A 17,285-nucleotide genomic window follows, 5' to 3' on the forward strand; every position below is an offset into this window, starting at 1 on the left:
CTGTTCCTATTGGCCCTTGATCCTCAGATCCACCCCTCTTCCCTGATATTTAACCCTGTGTCCTCAACCCAGTTCTGTCTTTGGCCCTGGACTCCCTTTGAAGCTCAATAAAGGCTCTCAGATTTCTGTACAAAGACCCTTCCTTTGCCTGCTCTGTCAGCAATTTTAGCAAGCATGCTCCAGGGCCTGAAGGCACAGGTTGCTCTCAGGAATCCGTAGAAGCGGTTCAAGTACACATACACACACATTCTAAAGGTCTGGAAGTCGTTCCTTTTTGATTTCTGCCTAACGTGAATTGGTCTATTCAGAAGCTTTTCTGGAGAAGTTAAAACTTAAAACAAGTCTCTGATCTTAAATCTTATTTCCTGCTCCTTATAGAATTATTTCCCTTACTTTACCCCTTAGATGAACATAAAAAAGTAAAATCTTGGTCAAATACCATGTGCTTTCATGTGTCAGTCTTGATGGGGTGTGAATTGCTGCCACAGTTTTTCACTCTGCAGAGCTGTTATCAATTCTTTTCTATACACTTCGACAATGATGTCAACATGATATCTGTAATGTCAATATCAAGATAAGAGAGAAAGAAAGGAATTAGTACTTTGTTACAAAATTGCAAAAAGAAGGGTCAATCTTCAGATGTTTAGGGATAATGATCTGGAAAGTGAAGGTAGCTGACACCAAAAATGGGGGCAGTGACAAAACAGGAGAATAATGCATGAAAGGATAAGGAGTTTCCATTTTCTGTTCAGGCAGGAAATTATTAAGGAGGCTCCACTACAATGCCTAAACATCCTTTCCATTTGCTGTGCCTCTAAGGCATTACTTTGGCTTTTGTCTCTAGATAAATTTGAATCACTTATCATTCAGAGCAGATGTCAGTGTCAGAACATTTGCACCTAAGTACAGGTAATTCAGACCCTGGGCCTCAAATGGCTCTTCCATAAGTAAACCTGCTTAAATTTCTCTCCACAAAATGGTAAGTGTGAGGATAAGTACCTTTGCAAAACAGATCATTTCATCAAAGCAGTAGCCCTTCCACTATATTTTATGCTACTGCCAGCTTTCTTCTGGAATTACAGAAAAGCAGTTTATTTAGCTGAGTGTAAAAATAATTCTAAAATACCAGGTGCAATATGTTGATGTCAGTGCCCATTCTGGACCAGGGTAATGCAGCTGAAATCAGCAGAGGGGCTTCACAGAATGTACTCTATTGGAAGGGAAATTCAGTTAGGCATGAAAATTTAGTATTTATTTGAATAAAGAAGTAAGTGCTGCTGTTGTGGAGAAAGCCTGGCCATAAACAATTCACAATGGAACAAATCCTGACAGAAGGAAAGCTGTTACTTCTGGCTGTTGCTGTTGGCATGGTCTTACAACACACATTGAAAGACATAGGTGAAGTCTGGCACACTGCATATCAAAACCAGCAATGAAAGGACACGATTTCCTTTGTAGTGTCTCAAAGATACATAATTTTCTTCTAGCGCATGACTAACTGAAATAATTGGCTGTGAAGACAAAGCACCTCATAAGAGTATCAGATTTTAAGTACTACCCCAAGCCTCACTTTGTGCAACAACACAGCCTGTAGAATGTCATTAAAGGGCTGTTTTGTTAAATTAAGCATCTCCTGCTTGGATCAGAGTATTATTTCATCAAAAGATATCCAGCCTTAGTTTGAAAACATGAAATAATACCAAATCCACAACATCCCTATTTGCATTATTTAATGGGTAATTATAGCTATGTCTAATCTAGCCTGAGCCTCTCTTACTGCTAAATTAAAGTCCTCTGCAAACACAAATACTGTCTTCCTTGCTTTTAGGTCTTATAGGCTGAGTATCACTGTAGGAGCAAATTGCACAGGCACCTACTGACTGAACTGCCCAATCTGTCTGAATGCAGGGGAGGTATGGTCAGCAATGCAGACTGACCCCTGAGTGTACTGGTTTTACTGAGCACCCCAATCTGCTCCTGTGCTGGAGATGCCACTTTCTGCTCCCAGCTAAAGGGTAAAAGGACAAGGATGCTGTGGCTGCTAAACTTGTCTGCCTGCATCCGGATGATGGAGGACAGTGAGTCTGACAATGGTCCATGGACCAAGTGAGTAGTGGTCACAGGCCACAGGAGATGGTCTGGAATGATAGCATTCAAATTAAGTTTTCTCTTGATTTGTCCACTTTTAAAAGATATTGGACAGAACTCTTTCCAAATACCCTGACTAATGCCATAGACAAGGTCTGTTGATCGTCTCATCCTACTGTTTGTAATTCTGATCACACATTCAATGAACAAGCTCTCTTCCATGCATTCTCACACTCCAAATTAATTTTTGTTGATTATCCACCACAACCCTTGAGCCTGTCAGAGTCAATGCCCTGTGAAATACAATCTCAGGGCTGTGTTCTATGACTAGGGTGTATATCCCTTGTTCTTTGATGGATGATGCTGTATTTGGGTTTTAAAGGGGGAACAAAACCAAGCAGGTACAGAACTGTTTGTCAGCATTAGGACGTAGCCTTTACTATAAGGAACACTTTAATTTACTCAAGTATTGTGTCAAATTACTGTTCAATGACTGCTGCAAAGTTTCATAGCAAATATTATTAAACCATCATGTCACATACGTTACGTGTCTTCATAAGATTACAGGTCACTGGGCTCACCAGAGTGAACAAAGTAATTCCAAAATATCCTGTTAAAATTACAACCAAGAGGGCTTCAAACTCCATTCTCAAGTATGGAGGCAAAGTTCACCGGTCCAGAAAGAAGGGCATGGACATAAGAAAGTGGAGACTATGTAATGAAAAGTCATGTACTTCTTAGCCTGGAAAGAAAAGTGTTAAAAGAAAACAAGAGTTTTCCCAAAAACCCAGAATGTTCTAAAAGTGAAAATATGGTGAAATACCAAAACCAAATGGATTTTGACTTTTAAAAGATGAGTCCACTGCTTTCTGGGCACAACTGTGCAGGTACTCCTCAGCCAGGGCTCCTTGTTTGCAACTACGACAGCTTTCTGAGGTAAAAAATGAATTACCATTCCACATATCTCTTTAATGTATCTCTTTAAATTTTTCAGGCAATTTTCCTCCAAAAGTACAGATTTCTCTTCAGCCATTCAGTGTATTTGAGACCATTTTGTTGGATTTGCTTCCATTCCCTGTGACATTCTTTGTCATGCCTGTTCTTCTAGGGGTGAAGTGATCAGAAATGCCCACGGTGTCCAAAAATGGATATACTGGAGATTCATGTCACATACTAATGGCATTTTCTGGCTTGTTTCTTACAACTCCCATAAGGATCACAAATGTTTTGTTTTTCTCCTTTGGCCACATCCAATTATTGGGTTGGCATTTTCAGGGCTTCTTATCATGGAGGTGTATATATGTAAAATACATATTTGTACATAAATAATGCCCTCTTTCTCCATCTGTCCTGCATGCATGTCTTTTGTTCTTAACATACTGAATGTTAGGTGTCAGTTTATATTTCAATACTATGAGATCACTCTGTAAGTCTCCAGAGTCATATCAAAAAGTTGCATCCTTTAAAACATGGTAATAACAATTTGTTATAAAAGCATCAATATGCACTTAGCTGACTTTACTGCAGAGTCAGCCCTTTCCCAGATTTTCCTGTCTTAAAGAAAAAAAAATCAGCTGGCTACTGTATTGGTTATAAAACATGTGCTTTGTCCCTTATTACTTCTGACCTGTAGAAATTTCTTGTAGAATTTATAGCATTCTATATAGTTCCCAAACTTTTTAAGGAGGATTCTCATTCAAAGCAGTCCCTGTTCCACAAATGAGCTCTAGCTGACCAACCTAATTTTCCCCAATTTTATAAAATCCAAGGGTCAAATAAAGTCAAGGAGCACCAGAATTCCCTTGAATGAGTCAGGTCCAGAGAGATCAATCTTTCATCTGCTGTCAGAACAACCTTAACGTGACCCCACAGACAGACAGCAAAAGCATATTGTTTGGGCAGTAAGGACCACAGAACTACTTCCAACCAACATGAAGGTGTATAACGTGCTACTGGCAAATACTGTTGGAGTTTCTAGAGGACTGTGCCATCTCTTCAGCAATGGGAAAGCAACAAAGATAAGTGATAAGCCAGATGAGAGAACTGCAGCAAGTGAAAGGTACTTGTAAGATGGTCCCTTTGCAACTGTGAGACTGATTACAGATACCAGAAGAGGACATGGGAAAAGTTAGCAGAAACAAGGAGTGCCAGCTGGAAAAGAATGCACACCTGTGCTAGTGTACAGGCCACCAGGCCTCCCATGGACATCATAAAAAATTATGATGCTTTTGAAATCCCAAATTCATCTTCAAGCACTGAATTTCCACTTGGCCCCATAAAATCTGTAGTATCTTCCCACTTGACTCCTTGAACCAGCTTTCACCTAAGGAAGAGCTTCTAACCTTTGCTTTCCAACAGCCAGCTCTGTGTCACTGGGCTAAGAAAGCAGACATTTTTTGGATAGCCAAACCACCCACAAAAACAGATGAGTCATATCAGCAAATGCTCCAGCACATGGTACATATTCCATCAGCAGAGTTAGGTTGATGGTATCTACGTGCTACTACATCCCATTTCTATCATAAGGATGTGTTATCAGCTGTAGTTGAAAGCAAATGTAAAATCTGTAAATAAGTGAAAGGAGTTAATTCTCATTTCATGTGGATACGGTGAGTTTTGAAACAGCTTTGGTGGGCAGGTCTAAGAAGAATTTAGTACCTAGAAATAAGAAAAATACATATTATGATTAAGAGTTCTATGAGAACCATAGAGTAAAGAGATAAAAATCATTCAGGTGGGAAAATGAGCCACAAATGAACATGGTTTTTATTTATGTTTCACTATATTCCATAAACTGTGGGGAAAAAACCAACAGAACAAAACTCCAAACAACTCAAATCTCAAAATGTTAACTTTGCATTCCTGACTCATCTGTTCCGGTAGTGAAAGTCAGTGGAGTACTGTTGACTTATAAACACCAAGGATCAGTTCTCCACTTTTTTTCAAGTGCTGGAGTCCACGACAAATGTTGCATTTAAGAATGTTTTCAAAATCCTGACACTGAAAGATGAAACAAAAGCATCCAGTAAACAGAAACGAAGGGAGGAATGGTCACAAAGAATTTCTCTGTAGAGGGTGTACGAATATTGTGCCAGAGAGTGGTTTATATTAGTTTTAATTAAATTAAGAGAAATAGGAGACAAGTTTTCCACATTTCAGCCCCATGACTGGAAAAACATGATCACTTGAGAAGAGTGAAAGATGTAATGAGAATATTATAAAACCACTGAGATGAAACAAGTGCAGATATCCTTTAGAAGAAAGCTTGGGAGTGTTTAAAACAGCATTGTGGGTCACAGCTTACAGCTTGCTTGAAGTGGCCCCACTAAAACCAGTGACAAAATCTCTCTCTGATTCGAATGCATACAATTCCTCCAAACTTAATCCCTGCACAAGATACACAAGAACTTGCATTATTATACATAGGACTTAACCATGAAAGGCGTCTCTAGTTCCCCACATTGCAAACGCTTGCATATTGAATAAACAATGGTCTGCATATCCCAGTAAAAGTGCACTGTCCACAGATACTGCTGAATTTATTTCTGACCTACGCACCAAGGCAGATTTTCTCATGACTCATGCAGAAAATCCATGGTGCCAAATGATGGGATAAGCCTGTGCCTAAGCAGGAGGTGCTGTTGGCACAACACAGCAGGAAACAGCAGGGCTGAGGTTGCTCCCCCAGGATTTTGCAAGGAATTCTGAGGATTTTTCCAGGACATTAGAAGGTTTACACTTTTCTAAGCTTTCTTTTCTCCTAGGATAAAACTAGAATTTGACAGAATTAGATAGAATTTGAGTGTGGAGTTTTTGGTTGGTTTGGGTTTTTGTTTTGTTTTAGATTCTGGGGATTTTTTTTTTTTGCCTAAAAGCCACTCTAAATTGTCAGAGCAATTTGGAAAAAAGATCTGAGGGCTCAGGAATATGGAAATTATTTTCTGATATTAAATATGCACATACTAGTAATTGTAAGTCCACAATGTACATCTTCTTTTATTTGAGTGTTAAATATTCTAGATTTTCTATGGCAACTCAAGAAATTGCTGCCATATCAAATATCCTTCTAAATTGATTTAGCTTTGGGTAATAAAACAGAACTGCTGATGCACCATAATTTCCAGGAAGAGTGAGGACACAGATGGCAAAAGAAAATGGAGCTGTCAGAAACTATGAGCATTCCTATAGACTGTCCTGTTATCTATCCTGATGCTTTTCCCCCAGTACTGTCTTTCTGCAAATGTGCTGTGCCTTACAACTATTGACATTCAAAAGTGTGCCTGGCCTTCTACACACACAAGTGGTTTGGAAGAAACTGTAAAAATCTATTTTTAAAGTATTATTCAAGATAAATGTGACAGTGTATAAAAACTGTCTTCTTCAGTCAACAACAGGAGTGACAAATACCATGACATCTGCTCTACAATACTTCAAGATGTCAAAAGTCCTCAAATTTCAGAGTGTGGGTCTATGGCCAAGAAATGTACTTGGCCATAGATTCATATCAGGTCTTTTATCCTTTTTACAAAGAGTGAAATTTAACCTAGTTATGATTTTCTTTACCGTGATTACACCCCTAAGAAACTAAAAAAGTGGAAGTGGTCTTTCAACCATTTTCTCAAAGCTGCACAGATTTGCAACAGCATCATTGTGAGAAACCAGGCTTCTGTCACAGCCTTGCTCTTTAGTAAAAAACATCACCTGGCTTCAGATACTCTTAAAACATTTTAAGGTAACAAAGAAAAAAGCCAGCCAAAAAGCAGTAACTTAGAGGAGGTTATTTTCATACAGTCAGAAGTCAACCAACCAAAGGGTACAACCCAGACAATACCATTCCATATCCTCCTTATAAACCCTCAATGACTTTCTCTGGAATCTGAATGCTCATTACAACTCTTTGTGTCTACCTTGCTCTCACCACACAGGAATCAGCCCAACTCAGTGACTTTCGAGAGATTTCTTTAAATCTCTTTAAACATGTCTTTACATGTACAGACAGAAGAGACCTTCCAGGTAGTGCAAGTGAGCAAAGTAGAGATTTCACATTGGAGATAATGAAGAAAAAATGAAACAAGAAAGAGAGCAAATACAAATAAAATAGTTAAGTAACTTGAAAGACTGTTCTGAAATTATAAATATATAAATAAATAAATAAATAAATACACACATCTACATATATACATATACATATATATATTTATATATATATATATATATATATATATATATATATATATATATATAGGCCTGACATATATTTTGTTTATTCAAAAGATGGAATTGTTGCTCTTGGTTAAAAAAAATCAGAGAATATGGAAGAAATGAAGCACGGGTTAGTTCCAGCAATGATGCCAAAATAGAGAGAAGGCAGCTGCAGAATTTGGAGTTACATGTGCAAGAACTTCAGTCACCATACTTTACTTGGTCAAAATATGTTCTACCCTATTTCTAAACACAGGTAGTACTTTTATTTACATGCTAGACTACTTTATAGAATCTTTTTTTCCAACTGAGCAGATTATTAACTTATAGCCATTATAATTTTATGGAAGCATGGTATAGGAAGATAATTTCCTTAGCTGCATGTGTCCCATTTCAATCTTTATGTGTTCCTTCTGCAGTGTAAAGAAGGAAAAAAGAAGTGTCTTTGAACTTAATGAAGTATTATTTAAGGACAGAAGAAACATCTGTAATGTAATTTCATCTCAGAGCATCTCATTAACTGGATCCACCCTTCTCCATGGAAACATTCATTCCTATGAGCAATAAAACCTCCTAGATACTGTGAATTATTTACTCCCACTAGATTTCTTTCTATCTGACATCTATTTATTGAGGAAACAGGGTAGGTAAATAAGGACATAGAAGCCTGACTAAGTTTTAAAAAGCTTTTTCAAAGTGTGGATACTGTTGGTATTTTTAGACTTGCTCCCACCTGTTTTAAAACCAGGGCCATTTGTGATCTTTACATCAGGACACAAGAGCAGTATGGCAGGAAGGAGATCAAAAGCAAAGCAGACCCTAGACATGGCATTTGCTCCCCATCCTTTATAGCACAGCTTTCCCACCCTGCACCTACCTCCCTTGAAAGTCACACAGGAAATTGGGATTCTACCAGAATTTAGCAAATGGTTGATAGACACCATTTGTAACTCTCCAGAGTGGTGAAGAAGTGTTTTACAGACACTTTCTGTCTGGATTTCCAGACAGAATATATATACAGTATTTGTCCTTCTGATTAATACACTTGGATGAGACTGTGAGAAAACCTCTAGAGGCAAGGAATGAATCACTACTTTGTTCCATCATCCTCTCTCCCAGCCACCTGCAGGACATCACAACATCACTGTTAGAGGCTGGCCAGCACGGATGTGAGCATCTGCCTGGTATTACGGACTTGGTTTGCAGCTGATGCCTCTTCGTCAGCAGCAGTGGAGGTCTGCAAGCTCAGGTCTCTCCTCTCTCTCTTTCTGACTAAAAAACAGTGCCACAAGGCATACACAGCACCTTTGCACCCTTTTCTCTTTCTCCTTCTATCCTTCCACTGACTTCATGGAAGTCTTTCCCTTGTTTTCCTTCCCACTTTGTCACATACACTAAATGCCAGCATTGGTGCTGATAATGAGATGCTAACACTGGGTCCAGGCCAGCCCTGCTCACGTGTGTTTTAATCTGTTTCACACATTTTGTAAGCTTTTCATACATTTTCAGTTCTGTGAAAAAAGAGTTCTTTGAGGTTACTGTTGGCTCTGGTAATTCATCGGCATAAGTTTAGCAAGACAAGGACTCTGTGTTTCTCTGCCAGCTTAACTCCAGGCTCAGTATAATATCTTTGAATGTAAATAAATGCTAGCTTTCTAAAATGTCTTTGCAAAACAACAACTGAGTAATAAAAAGTATGATAGGAAGTTTCTCCAAGGGATGACCGTAGTATATCCATGCTCATTGACTGAAACATGACAAATCCATCCCTTTGTACCCTTTGCATAATTAGTAGAAAGAAAATAAATTAAAAGGCAATTTTGCATGTCTGCATGTCTGTAACTACAATGCTGGTGCTCTTTTCCATATTAAATATAAAATAAAACAAACAAACAAACAAACAACACAAAAAAAGCCCAGCACACATTTTCTACAGGTAGTGTTTTTCTGAGTTGTACACCTTGCCTGTGTTTCTTTAACTGGCTTATGATCACAGTCTTTTTCAAAAACATGCTTCTGTCTTGGGACAGCACGGGTACCTATGTGAAACAAAACACCTTCTTCAACACAGGAATTTCCATACTGGGGGAGATGGGTACTGCTGGAGTTTGCATACTCCAGCCTCAGCAGATATAGCAAGTTCAGATTCAGAGTTTTGAGGTCAAAGGTCTTCCAGAAGTCCCACATATATGAGGTTTTCAAGCTCCCTCAGGAAATCCATTTTGTGGATACTATAAGTCTGTCTAACACCAGGAGAATGATTCCTTCTCATCTCTGGTAGAGTAAGGACACTTGTTGAAGAGTTCATTCCTCCTCTTTAGCAACAGTCCCTTTGACGTCATTCCCTGTCTCAGCCTGCTCCCTCAAAAAACCCAGTCACTAACACCACAAAAGAGTTTTGCTCCTCCAAAGACAGGGACAGAATAAGGCACTGTGGCTCCATGGTTGGAAACCTATGGTATTCTGAGTCTAGTGAAAAGACCTGGACACTGAGTGGTTTCTGGCTGAGGCCATGAAGAGCTGGGATAAATCCAAGAACTGCCTTGGCATTGATTTTATTTATTTCAAGGTCTTACATGTGCCTGGCCAGCAGTAACAGACAGCAAGTATGATTTACAATCACCTTTTCTATCATGGCCAAAGATAGTTACTCTGTCCCAAAACAATTTTTCTGTTTTATATTTTAATTTTTATTTTCCTTTTTCCTTACTGCAGTGCAACTTCTGCCTGTGTCCTTTGACGTGCATACCAAACACCATTCATTTTATCGAGGGTAGGATTTGTCAGTGTGCAGTAGGGTGAAAGCCAGCAGGCTCTCCATTTAACCTGCATGGGTACAACACCTAAACCTCTCTCCCTCTTTTCTGATTGAGCTGTGTGCCACAGTCGCCACAGTGCATGAAGCAACTCTGTGTGACATATATTTTAATGGACACTGTAGCACTGCAAGGCAGGCACCACACCCCCTTCAGTGAAGCTGAAGGCACATCGGCAGCTGTGGTGGGCTGGTTGTCGTATCAGATCAGCTAAGCATCCTCACTGGCAAGGAGGGTGTAACACACCTGACTTTTGATTGCCCTGTGTCACAAAGTGCTGTGTTTTCCCTTCACATTTTTTCAAGCAGTTTCCTTTATGTCCTCCCTGGCAGCCGATACAGACATTCATTCAGCATACAATGATTCCTAGGTGGACAAGCAGCAGCAGTTTCTGGCAGTAGCCTGTGACTTCATGTAACACTGAAATTCCTGTGACAGGCTGAGCCTCCAGCACATCGACCTGGCAATGACAGCCCCACGTATCCTGTAATGTCGGGTGCTGCCCTGTCAGGGCCTTACTGCTGCAACCCCAGAAAAAACACTAGAGAAAATCAGATACCAGCTTTTGCCAAATCACCAGCAGTATCTTTTCAAAGACAAAAGAGGTAAGAAGCTGTTCAATAAATTATTGAGGTGACTTTTGGCTCTTCATATCAGATTGCTGCACAATGTTTCCTAAGGGCCTTTCAATGGAAACAAGCCATGGACTCCAGTTACTTGATATGTTTTGCATGCTTTCCAAAAAATCTGTTCCAATGCACTTCTCATAAGCAACTTGTGGTAGGCATTGAATAGAGGATTCATTAAGCATGCAAAGGAAAGTTGCATCATAATCTTCTCTCGTGACTAATGGCATTCATTTTGTGTTACAAGAGGGACACTGTTATGACCCAGTACACTACATTGTATCAAATTTTCTATTTTTTTGTTCAAAAACTGGAAAACAAGGTTATAGAGAGATTTGATTGGTTATAACTTTGGATTATTTTCTATTTAAGTACATTTTTGAATATGAAACGACAAGTAGAGTTAATGGTTATACAATATCATGTCAGAAAACACAGAAGAGATGGCAGAATGGATCTATCAGCAGACCATATAATTTTTAACATAATAAGCTTCTGTTTAAAAAAAGCTTCTTTCCTACATTGTTTATTTGATGGTATGGCAATCTGCCTGTTATTATTTCAGGTGTGTAGTCTCCACCAAAGTACCTAAAATTAGCTCCATACATAGCCCTGGTGGTGTGGTAAGAGAATGTGTGAAGAACAGCAAAACATGAGTGGCTCAAGGGTCATAACAACAGCACGTGGTGACAGGCATGGAAAAATATACTCATCAGGCAAAACAAACTACATTTACATCAACATTTCTGAAAAAAACTCAAGCTCTCATGAAACCAGACATACTGGCACAGACAGCAGATCTTGTGATACTAATGTATCTCAGTGCTCGTGGCATTTCATTTCTAGAAGCTAGGTCACATGGTTACCTGCGGGACAAAGGCAAGTTGGGAAACATCACAGCACATCCCTACAGCCCAAAATAAATGTTGAAAAGAGACAGTCACTGATGAGAAGCTGCATTTCCAACAAACAACAACTTGATGTGATATCTATTCCCCATAGTTTCTTCACTGATGTGCCTGTGTCCTAGTGTACATCTATTTTCCCATACAGATGATTAGATTCCAGCTTTAAAGATACAGCATGTCTGGTAATGAGAAAAGTGCATTTGAGGCAGGAAGAAGCACTGTTAGGACCTCAGTATAGTGACTGCACTGTAGAGCCTTTCAGATATCTGGTTTAAATCTGTAATACCTCCTTCAGAGGGTAGCAGCAGTTGCCACTCTGAAGTCCATGGTTGTCAGGGTACCTCTGGATCTGGCAGGGCTCTCATCTTCTAACAGGGCTTAGAAAGGAAACATTCTCTCCATGCAAGCAGAGACTAGATTTCTATCAGAGACAGAAATGGGATTTCCAGACCACTGCCTTAGCTTGGCTGTTTTTGAAATCAGTAAGCATAATTCCCAGTGGCAGCAGAGTTAGGTCAGTGAGATTCAGTGAAAATGAAAATTACCAATGCCTGTAAGTGCATGACAGTCCTCTGGATACAGAACAGTGCCTGCTTAGCTTTTGTCACTGTTTTGCATTGACGTGGTTGCATATTTTCTTTGAGCAAAAGTCAGATCCTCACTATTACTGCAAAATGCCAGAGGCCAATTACTTCTTAATATTTATAGTTTGCTGGCTTTTTATAGGTTTATTGAAAAAGTGATCCTGCAGAAAGACCTGTGAAATATAAATTAATATAAATGAAATCTAAAGCCATTTTGTTCACTCTTCAGATCTTGCCTGGAACCTTCTTCTGTGTGGAAGTTTTGATAGACAAAGGCTTATCTGCTGGAACATGATGCTTGTCAGAAGAACTGACACAAACCACAAGAAGGAGAGGTGGGAATTGTTCCCTATTTTTTCCTGTTCCTTGTCCCATATTTTCTTTCATTTTCTTTTTCATTCATCCTAAAGTTTGGGTTTTTTCTGATTACTGAGAATTTCTCTTAACATATTAATCTACTCTGCAAAAATTGTTTATATGTTCTTTTTTTTATAAACTTCAGTGACCCCAGATTAAATATAGTCCCTCCTAACTGCCAGTCAAACACGCTTTTAGATTCAGAGTTAATATATTTTAATAGGGAAGAAAGTACTTTCCCTTTACTGGATCAGCAGCAAAAAAACTCCTGAACTCCAGAACATAACTGTGCCCTTGTCACATCTACATTAAACCAGTAGAGAAGTTTCTTCTTACACAGAAACATTCACCTCAAGAAGAGAGCCTACTGGAAACTACCATTTACAGAACTAATCTGCTCCATCATTTGAAAGAAGTTCTGCATGACATTGGGGCAGTCCCAGGCCTCAGTCACTTTGCAATAGACACCAGGCAGCAAATTGAGAGTGTGCCTTTAGACAGCCTGCAAAGAGATGTGCAGTTCAGCTCATTTTCATGTGTCATGCCTCATAGGAAAGCAGGAAAGATTTTGTGCAGAAATTCCTGGCTAAGATTCTGAGCAGACAGAGGCAGGTCAATGGAATAAAAATAAGCTTTTTTAGAACTCTAACTTTGCAAATTCTATCACATTACAAATATTTTCTGACTTTGGATGTTTGTCCATCTTTTCTGTAACACAAATTTGCAGAGCTCTGATCATTTCATTGGATGGTTTTGGATTTTTTTTTATAATGATGATAATAATATAAGTATCAAACTACCCACTTTGCTATGATCAAAGAAAAATGTCATATGTATCAGCAGACACAAAATAGCTCTAGCAGAGATTGCTAGAGCTGGAGGATATAGCCCCCATTATTCGTATAAAACACAGTGCTGCCAGCCATCATTATTCCTAATAGCAGTAATCCTCCCTGAATGGGTTTATTAAAGTGTCCCCAGCATCACTGTGGGCTGTTAATAATCTGGTGGTAGCAGCCTGCTTTGCTATATCTAGTGCTTAACCTACACTTATTCCTGTCATTGCCTTTTTCCCCCTCCACATTAATCATCCTCTGAAAAACATTTTTAATATTCTCTCTTGCAGCACAGCAGGACAATGGCTTCTAATTGCCATTCTGAGTCTGCTTATTCTGGTTCTTCTGCATAAATATAATTGTAAAATCAGCAGCCTCTGAGACCCCTGCCCTCCCTGTCCTGCTCCACAAGCAATTGCAGTGGTCTCTTCCAGTCTTCTTCAGAGAGAGCCACATCCTGCCCTCTACCCCATGCTCTCTGCCCAGATACCACAGTTCACTGTGGCACCCTGCTTCCTTGGCTGTCCAGAGAGGGTCCCCTTTTGCAGCATATCAGACTCCAGCCTGAAGCACTCCAGATGCTCCTATGGCAACCACACTGCAGGAGGAGTGGGGTGAGCCTGCATGCTGATGAGTGCACCCCGACACACGCTGATGGATCCTGGTGCATGCTGGATTCACTCAGATACAGTGCTGGGAAAAGAACCCCTTGGCATAAAAATGTGACCAGGAAATAACCTCATCCTCTCAAGTCTACAAAGAACCCCAGAATACCATGCACATTGTATAACAGCAGAAGTTCATGGTATTTTTTTTTTTCCATTTAGCTTTATCTGAGTTTTCTGTTTTGCAGAAAGCATCAATTACCCCAGCCAGACAACTTTCCAAAGGCATGCACCTCTTTTGATGGAAAAAGGTTTAAAAGTTCTCAGTTTTGCAAGTCTCAGTTTTCAGTTTACTTCCCTTTCCCAGTGAAGGTTTTTTCCTCAAAAAAATAAATCTAATAAATTATCTAATTGTGAGAATTTCTGTCAGTAATGCAATTAATCCTGCTGCTGAATTCCTGCCATCTTAGATTACGTGATCAGTTGATGCTTTGCAGAGATGCAGCAGGAAAAATCCCAGCATTGATTTTCTTAATAGCTTTGCTGCTGTTCGGCATTGAATACCGTTAATATCTGGGCACAAAAATATGACTCAATTGTGCAAAGAAAACACATATAATATTCCCTATAATTGTTCTGCTTAGATAGCTCTTGTATTTTCATAGATGAAATAAAATAACAAAAACAATCCTTAAGTACCATTCTCATAGGCAGTAGGATTAAGGGTATTATTCATAAGGAGTGATGTTATTTGACACCTCACAGGAAGAGTAGTCTTTATTTTAAAGTCTCTTGAATAGTATTACCCCTAATACAATATTAGAAGAATTCTTTGCCTTGCTTCTTTATTGTGAACAGTATTAGAATTGTATAGTGTTTCTGTTCTCGTTGTTGAACTTTCTGACACCTTTTCAATTTGCTTCTTTACCTTAATTCAAGACCACAGGAAGGTAAATACATCCTTCTCAGTCACCTACATCCAGCATACAATATTTTTAAAAGCCAAGGCACAGAGGGTTGTTGACTGTATCATCTGCATTAACCACTAAAGGGAAGATGTCACCTAAATCCAACACAGAATAGACACTCTCTTCAGCACTCTGGCAGAGATAACCTTTAAATGGGTTCTATACACTTAAACAATTGGCAGTGAAAAGAGGTAGCAGTTAATCTAGCCTAGGTGTCAACTGGACAGCTTCAATTTACTACTCTGCCACTGTTCACTGTATATCTTACTTTTGTCTTAAAATCCAATTCTTATTCAGAAGTTTGGAAAACAGATTGGTGGCTGAGGATGTCCTGAGGAAGCAATTGGCTATGAACATAAAAGATGCATTAATTGCTTTTGTCGTGTCTAGTTGTCTCTGGTGTTCTTAGACTCATTTGGTTATAAATATGTGCTACTGTCTTGGAAGATCTTTAAGGTCAAAAGTAATGGAAAGAACAGAGATTTTAGTGTGCCTGGAAGACATCCAATCAAATTACAGTTAGATAGATCATCTTTTCCAGGTAACTGGCTGTCCAAGACATTTTTTTTCTTCCAATGGCAAAAGATATGAGGGTGGTAAATTACCAAGTGAGGCTGGTGAAACATTGGGACAGTTTTCCCAGGGAAGTGGTGGGTGGCCCATCCCTGAAACATTCAGTGTCAACTGGAACAGGACTCTGAGAGACCTGACTTAGCTGAAGATGTCTCTGGTCATTGCAGGGGGATTGGACTGGTCTATGTTTAAAGGCCCCTTTCCACACAAAGTAATCTATAATTATATGGCACAACAAAAATCATATTGTAAAGCAAAAACTCCCACAGCAATTTCTAAAGGAACAAAAGTTTTGTATTTCTATTTTATGCAAGCAAAAGACAGGACCATAGGCAAGACCTAAGTCTCTGAACATACCCCAATCAGAAATTGAATCTGAATCCAAATATCTTGACATTCATGCTCTACCATCAAATTCTGACACTATATTCCAAAACATATCAGATTTTGGGGGTAATTTTGTTATTCTTAAACTGACATCACAAGAATATGCTGAAAATTAAGTTTATTCTCTTCCCTACTGTTTACATTAGAGCTGAAAACTGTCAACTAAAGTGAAATTTTTATTTTAATTTTTTTGTAAACTCAAAGCACAGAGACAGCACATAAGGAAAAAAAAAAAAAAAAAGAAAAACCCAACAACATCCACCGAACACCAACACCCCACATACAATATCTTTGTCCCTTTAGAAAAGGTTCTGTACTAAGCTCAAAGGATTGGTTTTCAGCTTTCACAAGTGCAGTTAGTTTGGTCCTGAGTAACATCAGATACCTTGAATATACTTCTGTTAAGCAAAGCAATAATTTGAAACATGGGTAAGACGCATCAAGCCTCCAGTAGGAAGCTATGTTCCGGGAAGCAGAGATATTCAGACTTTCATTTGAAGCTATCGTAAGAAGTAACAAATAATGCTTTATACTGCCAGGCACACATCTTCACAGTCACTACAGAGAAAGAGCAGTGAAATTCTATAAAACAAAGCAATGGATTCATTTATGAGTTCTCATCCAGTAATCCCAACTCACTTAATTGGGACCTCATCTTGAGGCCACAGTGAAACCACTTACCCAACGAAGTCAGAGACAGCATTCAGAATGGTGAATAAATACTTCTAATTATGGTAAATCCCCAAACTGCATGGAGTTTTGGCAGACATTTCATCAAAAGGTGTTAATGCACTGTGGCATTAGGTGTGCCAGCTTGTTTTTTCCCTGAAGGGACTAAAGTGTACTAGAGGCAAGGATTTCCCAGGTTTGTGTGGAAGAACCACCTGTGATGCTTTAGAAAGACTCATCTGTGATTTCACATGGTGTTCTGAAAGGCTCCATTGACACTCACTTTCACGGTGTTTTCTGACATTCACAGAGCACAGCGATGTTAGTGTACTCATTTGTCCTTTTTACTGGTCTTTCCATAAGTGGTTTTGCACTTTCACATTTCAGTCTGAACCAAAGCTTGTCTTTAACTAGAAACTCACAGTTCATGCTGGCAAGAAGTCACTGTGACACAGAAGGAAAGTTAGGCATTGGTGACAGCCTCTGCAGACCACCCTCAGTATTTCAAAGCCATGCTGTGCTTCACACACACAGTTTCTATCACCATTTTTTATAACCATGCAGCCACCTGTTCTTTTTTAAGAGCAAAAGTCTGTGGACTTCTTTTTAATGCTCTGTTCTTCTTACAGGATCTTCAGCAAGTCAAAAGCTTATGTCCAAGAAAAA

This window comes from Pseudopodoces humilis, chromosome 4, assembly GCF_049639895.1.
Source record: "Pseudopodoces humilis isolate 2021_Gansu_Grassland_sample_001 chromosome 4, ASM4963989v1, whole genome shotgun sequence".
In the NCBI taxonomy this organism is placed as follows: domain Eukaryota; kingdom Metazoa; phylum Chordata; class Aves; order Passeriformes; family Paridae; genus Pseudopodoces; species Pseudopodoces humilis.